At 37.4% G+C, this 12,738-nt stretch overlaps 1 long non-coding RNA gene across 1 annotated transcript; it reads right to left on the minus strand.

Annotated features, from left to right (window-relative positions):
* Positions 1 to 1,872: 1,872 nt before the first annotated feature.
* LOC148783223 (uncharacterized) lies at positions 1,873 to 6,796 on the minus strand. Its single transcript, XR_016050612.1, has 2 exons — positions 6,725 to 6,796; positions 1,873 to 3,405 (listed from the first exon to the last, which is right to left on the minus strand). It is a non-coding gene; the product is annotated as an uncharacterized LOC148783223 (long non-coding RNA).
* Between the last annotated feature and the right edge of the window lie 5,942 nt (positions 6,797 to 12,738).

Consider the following 12,738-nt stretch of genomic DNA (forward strand, 5'->3'; position numbering starts at 1 on the left):
AAAGACTATAACACTCTTGCCCATCATATTTAAAATCAAGTGGTTGTAAAAGTGCCATTGACTAGACTCAAAATTTTTAAAAAACAATTATCAAACTTTTTGACATCCCTTAAGCCATCCAATTCAACCACTCAATTTTTTTTTAAAAAACCACTTTTACATCCACTTATAGCCATCCGATGTGAAATTTGATAGCATAGATGTGTCACAAAATTCGAAAAAATTTCGTTTGAACTTTGAGCTTGGCCAATGAAATAAATGCAGCCACCCAATTTCACATCCAATAGTCTAGATTAACTGTGACCACCTTGTATCAAAGGTAAATTGTCTTGTTATATATTTTCCCTTATGAAAATGAGAGACCAGACAATAAACTATGAAAAAGTGACACATTTCACTCCAGATATTTAGCTTTGCAGGTGTGATTCATTGGATTTTCCAAGTCTTTGTCAAACGCTTGAGAAGTTGACGTCAGACTTTGGCTTATCACCAAAAGTCAATGAATTAAATGGATGGTTGTCGAGCCTATCAACGTGCATTTATATGACCAGAAGATTTCCAGGATATAATTTCTTGAATGTAAAGATTAATCTAAAAAAGAAAACAAATTCTTACATCCGCAAGCATACACACATGCTGCAGGTGTCTTGAAGAAAAACAACAGCCATAAGTTGAGCTGTCTAATTTTGATCAAATTGTTTATAAAAGAAAGACCTGTGTGATCTTTTACCGGGGAATCATATAATTTTGTTTTTTTAACTTTTTTTTACCCTTTTTGTTTTAGCAAAAGATCACTTACAAATGGTCTTATTACAATAACACATACTTTAATATAAAATCAACATAACAATAAAACCAAGATCTTAAAACTTGATGCCATTGAAATAACTATACACTATGCTTGAGAATAAAAAGATAAGCTTGCAGGTAATAAAAATGAAGAGTGCCGGAGATTACCTCAACCGGGAAAGCAAGTTTAAGCCAAGCCACACCAATAGAACATGAACCACCCATTTGATCGTAAACTCAAACCTTAGGTGAATTTCCTTAGCAACCTAGTTTGAGAAAGAAGAATTCTCTTTTGCTATACCATAAAACCCGTAGCCCTAAATCCATAGTCGAGAGATGAGATAGAGACGAACCTCATAGCCTAAACCCTTAGGTTCTTTTACAATGCGGGAGAGAGAGATAAAAAATGAGAGAGTGGGGCGTGCCCCCTTTTGAGTTTTCATGAGAGAGAGAAACTTTCTTAACAGAGAGATAGAAAGATAAGGTGTAGAGATTTTAGGTCGAGACAATCCTTTTTTTATAGGCTTTAAACAATACTAGGGTTTCTTAGGGTTTTTCTTGGCTTGCCTCTTTTTGTGAGATTGAATATGAACCATTGATCCTGGGTGACTTGTAGGGTGAGAGATTTGAGTCATCCATTCTATAGATGAGCCATCAATATTATGGAAGGTGCATAAACTATTATCCCCTTTTCTTAAACCATTTTTCCATCAATAGAAATTAAATAAATTAAATCTAATCAAAATATTGTGTGTAGCATGAAATCGCACAAGTCTACTCAATCTTTCCACAAAATATTTCAAAGATATCAAATCAATATTTAGTCAATATCTTCCAACCATATGACCACATGCCAAATCACTAAAAAATAGGAAAGAGAATAAAGGGTGGGGTGTGCCACCTAAGGGAGGCACTCATGGGCCGCATCTTCTAGAAGTATGATGGGCCCATGTGCACAATGAGCCCCCATGATATTTTTATATATTTAAAATTAATAAAAATAATTAGAATATTATTTGAATATTTAAACCATTATAAAATTAATTTTCAAATTCAAATAATAATTCTAAAATAATTCCATCATTAAACAAATACAATTAAATTAATTTGATGGGAAAAAGATTCATATGGTTTAGGAATTGAATCAACAATCATGGGGCACTCTACCTTCAACTGTGGACTACAGACCACATTTGCTTTATCAGACAGACCCAGTGTTTTTCATGATGCACAGTCCAAGCAAGGGCTCATTAGCGGGTCACCAAAGTCTTGCCGATGAGCCAAGGGGTTGCAATCCTAGTCTGTTGATTTTAGGTCCTCCCCTAGAGATGAGTTAAAGTCACCTAGACCTGATGGGACAATAGCTCCTATGATGCATAGGGGTATATCTCGCACATGCATACGCTTGACCCTGAAAGATGGCTAACTTGCTTTCCCGAACAATCTATGAATATGCATGCTGTGTGATGGCACATGAATGAGGTTTTGGCCCCCGTCTCTGTAGGCCACCATTACACACAAGGGTCACACAGTCCCTCGGCTCACTAATCAGGGTATATGCACCAACTTCATCAAGAGATGATCCATTAGAACCCTTCTCGGTTTATTCTCTATGCCCAGGTAACATGGGTTTTTTCCAACCGACTGGCCCAGATCATCAAGTACAGTCCGGTATCTGTAAACATCGTTTGCATGGTATGGTCCATAAGGGACCACACTCCACCTGCGTTCGTGTTCCACTATATTATTTCATTTCATAAGCACTCATAAGGCCTTTAAAAGGCCACATAAACCCAACATGTCCCACTTGGCCTTCGGAGGTCTTACATTATCTCTTCATCACTTTCTCTCATCCTCATCTCTCCCTCCCAATTACAATCTTTCTCAAGCATTTTTACTTATTCTATCTTAATACATTAATCATGGCTTTCGCTCTCAATCCTTTTACAAAAGGACTTATAGAGACAACACTTTTTTTTTCTCTTTTTTGCTCAGATCTCATCCTAAAAGTGGTTGTAGCTCATCTTTCGTATCGCATCACGAATCATGGACCTATTGTCGTAGAAAACCATCATGTACCCTCATCGCATGGGGTCATATGTTCATGGGTTCAAAGGAGTTCTTCAAATACGTTGCTCCCTTCTATAACCATACAACCAATGTCACACATTAAGGTTTCATGGGTGAACAACACTATAGTCTATTGTTTCAGATGGCCTGTCAAATTCTAGCAGGTGCTCCCACTAGAATATTTAGTTTATCTGGATTTTTCAATCTCACCTCATTCCTCAAATGATAGAAATATGGTATTATATGCTTGGAGTTCTTAAGGAATCATGACTCGTTTGACACGCATATCGTCGTCGTGCTGTTGTAGAAAGTCCTTACTGCTTCACAACGCACGAAGTGAAAGTTACGTCGATTAAGAATTTTTAAATCCATACGGCCTTCTCGGTCGCCAAACAGTACGCCACGTACTCTGCCTCCATGGTAGACAATTCCACCACATCATGTTTCTTTTATTTCTAAGAAACTGTACCACCTCCAAGCATGAACACATATCTAGCTGTTGACTTCGTATCATCTGGATCTGTGAGATTACTTGCACCTGTATATCTGAATATCTAAGCAGTTAAAAAAACATGGGATTGTAGCAGATCCCACTCAATTATTACACATACGACATATACGTTCTCAACATTCTTATGCATATATCATGAGGTAGCATAGCAAGTGTCATGCAATATGTAATTCAATACCCGTTGGTTTCAAGATATGTAAAACCATCATAAACCACACAGGTTCACCCACACTAGTCATCTTGGTAGTAAATCCATACAAAGCAAGTTATTTAATCAACACAACAAGTATCAAGGCAGTTAGCAAGATGACATTCCTACAACATTCCCTTTGGTTCAAGGTCTTAGGTAATCGATGATTCTAAATAACTAGAAAGAAGGGTCAAGGCAATTGGTATTTAAAAAAAAACAGTGCATGACAGTTTTTCTCCCATTTTTTTAAATACCTTCAAGACACAATGCTTTTCTCTTTAATAAAAATAAATATAACTATTGACTTGATATATATATATGCATTCACAAACAATAGTAATATAATAGTATGACAGTTTAAAATGATTTTCATAAAGACTTAGTGGACCTTGTAAGACCATGTGGTTTTATCAAAACCATATACATAGACTTAGGTTTTTCTCAAATCACCCAATTTAATTTTAAAATACATACTTATCCTTCATAAATCATTTTATCGCATTCACCTTTAATTTCCTATTAAGTCAAGGTCGTGGGTAAAAAGTAAATCATATATACTATCTTATAATTTTATCCAAAATAAAACATTACTAAAGAATGGTTATTAAAGCCTTGACAAAGTACTTCCTTTTTGGCACATATGAAGAATTTATCAAGTCGTCATCATCACATGCAATACGTCATATTATGGACATTATTGAGAAGATGATCACTAAGATCGAGTTTCATCAAAACACTTCCTTTGTGCTTACATATTTGAATGAGCCACACCCATCTCTCATGTTTCTTCCTTAGGGTTCAAAACCCTCTATCAAATCACATCTCTATAAGTACTACTACTTTAAGTAGTTCATACTTTAGTACAAGGAGGCACTACAACACAGCGTATTCATAAATCGACTCCTTCAAATTTTTTAGTACCCATCACTTAATGGCCATACATTCCATACATATTCATAAAACAATTAGCTAAAATATAAACAAAGCCTATTAAACATAAAATAAAAGGTTATTGAATCACCTTTCCCTATATGACCTTGTAATGTGTGATAGATTTTATACCTCAAAATCATGTAGTGTGGTACCTGGGCTTTGTTGATTTGATAAGCTTTTGTTATCTTGAAAGAGCATAAGCACACAACTGATGGAGAATATATTGGTCATCGGTTTTACATGTCATGAAGTGTCCATCTTTTTGACACTTGGATTCTCCATGTCTCACACCGTGAAGAAATAATCTTCTTCATCCTTTCATTTCAAATATCACAATTTCGATTCTCCCACTGATCTTTAGCGTTTCTTTGTTACCACAAAGTCTATCTATATATCCTTTCTTCTTGAAGATACCAATATGCTTTTATAGGTATTGTGTTTCTTCTTCTTTCTATTATTCCCAGATCGAAAACTCTTCATATAGAGTGTCATATCTCGCTAACTCAGTTTTACATCTATATGGGAAGTTTTACTATAATAAATTATACTTATGGCACACTATAAAACATTTTTAAATGAGCCCTAAAAAGTTCACCATAATTAGGAATCCAAATATGTGTCTTGTCATGTCATATCTTTTAATTTACTGCAGAATAGAACTTGAGCATCCCATGATAAAAATATGAGATCTCTCAACTCATAAAGAGTTTATTTTCGAATCTTTTTGAGTAATGAAATAGACTCAAAAAATATGAAATAGTGCTCAGTTCCATCCTTAAATCATACCATTTAGTGAGTATTTATTTTAGTGACACTTACGTTACAATGCAATTTTTTCAGCAGAAAATCCGGTTGAGTACCTCTCAATAAAAATTTGTTTCTCTCAATCGTCAAAGAATTTCTTCTTGAAATATTTTTTGTTGAAAACTAGACTCAAACCCAAATCATAAAATCATAGTACGAATCCCAAATAATAATTTTCTTCAGAGAAATAAATAAGTGATATTCACATCACAAAATAAATCACACTGTAGAATTTCAAGATGAACACTGTCTAGTAAAATTGTCTTTTCTCTCTACCCTCATGGACTTTCACTTTCAAACCAATTTTATTTGAAAGTAGACATATAATTGTAACACATATATTTCGACAAGCCTTACATCACTTTGTTAAGTAGGCTTGATAAATATAGATATTCATGTCTTAATGAAGAATATACCAAATTGCAGAAATTCAGGATGACCTCTCTTCAATCCAAAGTTTCTATTCCTATCTTCCCATAGATAATTCTCTCTCAAATAAATTTTATTAGAAACTAGACTTAGAATGGAAGTCTAAAAACCTAGTGTGACCATAAAATATTCTGTTAAGAATAGAAATAAAATCTTGACTTCCAAGTCATGGAAATAATTTTCATTGCAGAAAACATCACTTGCGCATCCTTTAATAAATCGATCATATCATTTAAACCACAAGGAATTTCTTGATAAAAAGGTTTTTGTTTGAAAGTACGCTCAATTTTATGAGTTACAATAAAATTTAGCAAGAAATAAAATGATATCATTGGTGGGAAAAATCATGGAACTCAATAGACAGTTCCTGGATTTTGCAGGGTCAGAACTGACACCCTTTATTGATGAGTCCATTACTTTCAATTCCCTTAGGATCTCCCACTGAAATTTTGTAGGTAGATCCTACTCTCAAAGACACACAATATTAAAAATGCATCATTATCTTCTTCATATCATTGATCCAAAACCGTAATACCCATTATGCAGAGTGCCTTTTCGATATTTGAATATTCCAATAATTCTTTAACCAGGGTGTATTACTTGACCACAAAGATCATTAGCTTTCTTATATCTCATTCTCAAGCTTGATCTGGACTCAATAAAGAGAAAAGATAACTAATAAAATCAAGTATCAATTGCTCTGATACCAATGAAAGAAAGACCTATGTGATCTTTTACTGGGGAATCATATAATATATATATATATATATATATATATATATATATATATATATATATATATATATATTACCCCTTTTGTTTTAGCAAAAGATCACTTACAAGTGGTCTTATTGCAATAACACATGCTTTAATATAAAATCAACATAACAATAAAACCAATATCTTAAAACTTGATATCATTGAAATAACTAAGTACTATGCTTGATAATATAAAGATAAGATTGCAAGTAATAAAAGTGAAGAGTGTCGAAGATTACCTCAATTGGGCTTATTACACCACAAACCGAATCATCATCATCCGAAAGCGCGGGATCAATGATCAACCTTCAATCTCAATAGGGAAAGAAAGTTTAGGGCAAGTCACACCAATAGAATATGAACCACCCTTTTCATCGCAAATTCAAACCCTAGGTGAATTCCCTTAGCAACCTAGTTTGAGAGAGATAGATTCTCTTTTTATTATATCTTAAAACCCTTTGTCATAAATCCATAGTTGAAAGATGGGAAAGAGAAGAACCACATAGCTTAAACCCTTAGGTTCTTTCACAATGTGGGAGAGAGAGATCAAAGATGAGAGAGTGGGGCATGCCCCTTTTTGGACTTTCATGAGAGACAAATTTTCTTAAGAGAGGGATAAAAAGATAAGGTGTAAAGATTTTAGGTAGAAACAATCCCTTTTTTATAGGCTTTAAACAATATTAAGATTTCTTAGGGTTTTTTTTGGCTTGCCTCTTTTTATGAAATTGAATATGAACCTTTGATCTTGGGTGACTTGTGGGGTGAGAGATTTGAGCCATCCATTCCATAAATGGGCCATCAACATTATGGAAGGTGCATGAACCATTATCCCCTTTTCCTAAACCATTTTCCCATCAATAAAAATTAAATAAAATAAATCTAATCAAAATATTGTGTATAGCATAAAATTGCACAAGTCTACTCAATCTTTCCACAAAATATTTCAATGATATATCAAGTCAATATTTAGTCAATATCTTCCAACCATATGACCACATGCCAAATCACTAAAAAATAAGAAAGAGAATAAAGGGTGGGGCGTGCCACCCAAGGGAGGCACTCATGGGCCGCATCTTCTAGAAGTATGGTGGGCGCATGTGCACAATGAGCCCCCATGATATTTTTATATATTTAAAATTAATAAAAATATTTTAGAATATTATTTGAATATTTAAACCATTGTAAAATCAATATATTTAATTTTATAAATCCAAAAATTATAAATAAAATATCTAGGGGTTCATAAATATTCAATTAATAATTCTAAAATAATTTCCATCATTAAAAAAAGGCAATAAATTAATTTGATGCGAAAAAGATCCATATGGTTTAGGAATTGAATCAACAATCATGGGGCACTCCACCTTCAATTGTGGACTACAGACCGCACTTGCTTTATCAGACAGACCCAGTGTTTCCCATGACCCACAGTCCATGCAAAGGCGCATTAGCGGGTCACCAAAGTTTGGTTGATGAGCCAAGGGGTCGCAATCCCAGTCTGTAGATTTTTAGTCCTCCCCTAAAACGAGTTTATGTCACCTAAACCTGATGCAACCACAACTCCTATAGTGCATAAGGGTCCCTCTCGCACATACCTACGCTTCACCTTGAAAAGTGGCTTACTTGCTTTCCTGAATGATCTATCAATATGCATGCCGTGTGATGACACATGGATGAGGCTTTGACCCCCATCTCTGTAAGCCACCATCACACACAAGGGTCATACAGTCCCTCGGCTTACTCATCCGATCATATGCTCCGACCTCATCAAGGGATGACCTATTAGAACCCTTCTCGGTTTATTTTCTATACCTAGGTAACATAGGTTTTTCCCAACTGACTGGCCTAGATCGTCAAGCACAATCCAGTATTTGCAAACATTGTTTACATAGTATGGTCCACGAGGGAGCACACTCCTACTAAGTTCATGTTCCACTATAATATTTCATTTTACAAGCACTCATATGGCCTTTGAAAGGCCACATAAACCCAATAGTTTAAGACCCTAATGTCATTCTTTTTGAGATTAAATAAAAAAAGTATGGGTAAGATGCTCATGCCCCACCTTATAAAATAATGCAATGTACCAAAAAAGGCAACAATTAGGATGAAGGACAATAAGCTTATTCTCCTTTGATCAAAGTAATTTTTTGTGTGAAAGGAATGCCTTTTATTTTGCCAACTATTGATGAAAGAGACAGGACAATACATTGTGGAACATTTTGGATCAAGTATGCAAAAGCCTTTTTGAAAATTTGTTGGCCCACTTTTAATGAATTATAAGTTGAAGTAGGTGGTTTAAGTGGATGGTTGTCGCTCTCCTTCGACTTTCTCATCGAAAACATTTACATGAAAGACCAACATATCAAATGATTACAGTGTAACCCCTATCCACGTGTGGTATTTGTATAGGAAATGTATACAAAGAGACATTTATTTTGAATGAGGTTTGTATAATGTGTCAACTTTATACTATTAAAGTAAGGTGTACCTCAAAACTATGCCAACAATGCAGTTTTGGTGTTATGATGATATGAATATGTATTGTTGCCCCTAACAATCAAGTTGATCTAGGTGTACTTAACAATATTGAAAATGGTAGTCAGGTGGCCACCCTGCGCCTATCTGATTTTTGGCATCAGGACTTGAAGGTGCCGCTGGTATGCTTCTAGCGATTCTCGAGATAAGGGAGTAATTGACCAATTTCCTTCCTGGGTTTGAACAGGTGAATGAGCATGATTGGCTATGTCAGAGCCAATTGTGTATACTTTCAATTCCAGGTTAGCAAAAAGGTCTTCAATTCCTTGTCCTTGTGTATATTGAGGTGTGGAAGGAGAATCCCGACCTTTGGGTCTCCTCTACTGTTAGAGAATTAAGGATCACCTTTGGCCGTTTTGAAGGATGAGCATCGAGAGGGTCGAGGCTTTAAATGCCTCCAGAAACAAAGCCTAGATGGCATGAAGGCTTCATCCGGCTTTGAAATAAGGTGAGAGCATACCCGAGTCCTCTTCGATCCCTATGTTCGATTTTGGTTTGGGGTGATTCAGAGATTGCCTCTGTTACACCTAGCCCTTGACTTCCCAAGCCTTGGCCTGGTTGGAAGCCTTGGGAGAAGAGCATTTGCCAAGCCTTGAGGGACCCGAAACCGTCTCGATATTGACATTGGATGATGTCTTCCATCAATATGAAAGTATGCAGATTTTGATGAACAGGGTCGTTGGCCTCTAGGTGTAAGGTGGCGCAATTAGCTTGCTCGAAGGAAACAAGCAGGATTTCTCCGAGCTTGACTCCCACACTAGCTTTCCATTATCTGTACTAGAGCTTAGAAGAGAAGAAAGTTCAGCACATACCTTAGCGACGTCATTCTTTGTTGGAAATTTAAGGCACTGATGGTGTGTAAAGGCCGCCACGAGATTTTCATACATCCACGACCTTCTTAGAAGCATGTTGAATGAGGGTTTTATGTTCAAGATATAAAACTTTATCACTTAGACGATAAGGCCAATATTAAGAGTGAGAGGCAATATGCCTTTAGTTTGTCTTTTGGTCACATCGTATGCAACAATATTGAGCTGACAAGGCTCGAAGTCATCTGAGCTCTGGCTTATCTGCTTCATCATTTTCATAGGGCATATGTTTAAGGATTCCCCATTGTCAACTAGTACCCTCCGTACCTCATTCCCTTGTGTGAAAACAGTGATGTGCAATGGTTGGACTTGAAAGCGGTTGAAGTGAGTCGAGTTGTCGTCACCTGTGAACATGGTCGACGTTGGTGCCATCAGCTGGTTGATCATTTTGTATAACTCATTCGGTTGTGTTTTGCTCGGGACATGAATCTTGGCAAGGACTTTCTCAATCTGTGCCCTATGCGTTGATGAGTTATTAAGAAGCTCCAAGATGGAGATCTGAGTCAGGATCTTGCCAAGATGAGCCGGCAAATCGTAAGTGGTCAAGTTTTCTCGTGACGCCGTTTGGAGCCCTTGATTTATGGTGATCGCCGAATGCTTAGGCTCGGGGGTTTTCCCTATTCTTTTCTTGAGGGTATCGGCCATCCCACGGATGGACTTGAAAACTTGGCCTCTTCGAGTCAAGGAGTCTACTTCACCTGCTTGAAGCTCGATAGGGTTGGCTCTCACGAGAGTGATGGGGTACTTTGGGGTGTTGGCCCCTTGATCGGAGGATGATCGCTTCTCGTTGATCTAGACCACATCGATTTCTAACACGTTGTCCTCATCATATTGGTCCCACTTGGGTGGGCTGTCAAGACTTTGAGGTAAAGGGGTTCCTTTAAAAGATCCAATAAATCCTCTTGGGGCTCTTGAAGGTGGGGACCACTAGGGAATATGAATTGAGTCGAGTCTTCCTCTTCATCTCCATTCTGTCTTCTTCTTCATCTCCATTTTCTATCATATGAATGACAACGTTCCCTTTCAGTTTGTCCTGGGCTTCTGTCTTTCCGGCCGTTGTGGCTGTATTTTTCGAAAGAGGGTTTGTGAAGAGATCTACCTTTTGACTAGGCTCTTCAACAGGTTGATTTTTCGGTAGGACAGTGATGTACCCCCCATCAATCAACCATTGAATAACCCGTTTCAAATGATAGCAATTTTAGGTGTCGTGTGCATGATTTTGGTGCCATTTGCACCATTTTCTCTTATCAGTGACTTGGAATGGTGGCTCGGATGGTGCTGGGTGGTAAACCATATCTTTGGACAGGAATAATTCAAGCACTTTTTCTAATGGATCTTTGAGAGGAGTGAAATTATCCTCTTACCTTTGATTGTTATTTTGAGCGTTGGCTTTAGGTCGACTCCTCTGATTTTGATTATGATAGCTACGCTGAGCAGTTGAACCTCGAGCCAACCTGTTATTGACAATTTCATTAACATGATCAGAAGTATTCCCCTTGTTGTCGTTGTTCTTGTTTGTCCTGTTTTGAAGAGTGGTTATGGGTTTGTTCTCAGGTCTAGTGCTGAGAGGTGTTCCCTTGGCCCTTCATGGCATGCCATCCGCTCAATCATGGAGTCAAAAGAGTAGGGGATAAGACCTTGGCTGAAGAAGGTCCTGTAATCGAGAACGGCATTTTCTAAGGCCATGGAGATCATGGTCGGGTCTATGAGTAGATATTCAATGACTCGCATCGCCGCCTCATGGAATCGATTGATGAAGTCTTCAAAGGATTCTCTTAGATTTTGTTTTGTTGCACTAAGTTCGCCCAGGGAGAGAGGCCTTGGTGTTCATCCTCAGTAGTGAGAAAATGAATAGATTGAATATATCATTCTTCGATGTCAATTCAGAGCCTTGCTGGATAATGTTTGCGAAAATATGGCCTTTAGTTGATTTGGCCTAACTCATAAAGCTCAAACGGAGAGGAGGTATGCGCTAACATGGTATGTGAAACATGGGTCGCTCTTTCCATTGAACTTATTTCAAAATTATGGGATGAAAAATCCGAAGGGAAGGTTTCAAAATTATTTCAAACTTCGTGAATGCCCATTCTTACAAGCATGTCATGCATTGCTTTCATGACGATAGGCCCGCCGGTTGGTAGGTTCCCAAGTGTAAACTTATGAGTCAAGGCTTGGGGTATGTATTTTCCTCTATAAGCCTGAAGTTGATGAGCCGCAGTCATTGGGGCGGTTTGGTATACTTGGGCCCGAGGGATGTATTGTCCCATAGGTGTTACCACAGGCTGCAGAAATTGCACAGTCTGATGGGCTGAATGGATTATTAAGACCGATTGAAGAATCGGTAGACTCGGTAGTCCTTTAGGTTGTCTTATAACACTAAGTTGGTTTGGGACCGGCACAATGCAGCCTCGGTCAACTAAACTTTGAAGGGCACCTTGGACACATACATTACCTAGGAGTCGATTCAAATCAATACCTCTGTTTCACATTAAATTTAGGTTATCATGAGCTATGATATGGTGGCTTGAGGTCGGGTTAGATCCCTTAGACCTAGGTGGGTCTGGATTTCGAGACCGCCGTGCCTCGGGGTTTTCTTGGTTTGAGTTATGGGAATGAGCATTTGACACACTGTGAACTTCTTCCCTTACACGACTCCTACTTTGGTTACCTAAGAGCCCTTGCAGGACGACCCTAAGTCGAACCACTTGACTATTCAATGTCCTTAAAGTGGAGTTAGATTTTCGAGCCACACTGATCTCAATATTAGGAGCTGATCCTTGAGACTTTGCCTCTAATTGAAGACTTGGGCGCCGAAAAATGGACAGACCTGGGTTTTCACCATAATC

Source organism: Amborella trichopoda, chromosome 2, assembly GCF_054954075.1.
Source record: "Amborella trichopoda isolate Santa Cruz 75 chromosome 2, AtrichopodaSantaCruz75HAP2 v2.0, whole genome shotgun sequence".
Lineage (NCBI taxonomy): Eukaryota > Viridiplantae > Streptophyta > Magnoliopsida > Amborellales > Amborellaceae > Amborella > Amborella trichopoda.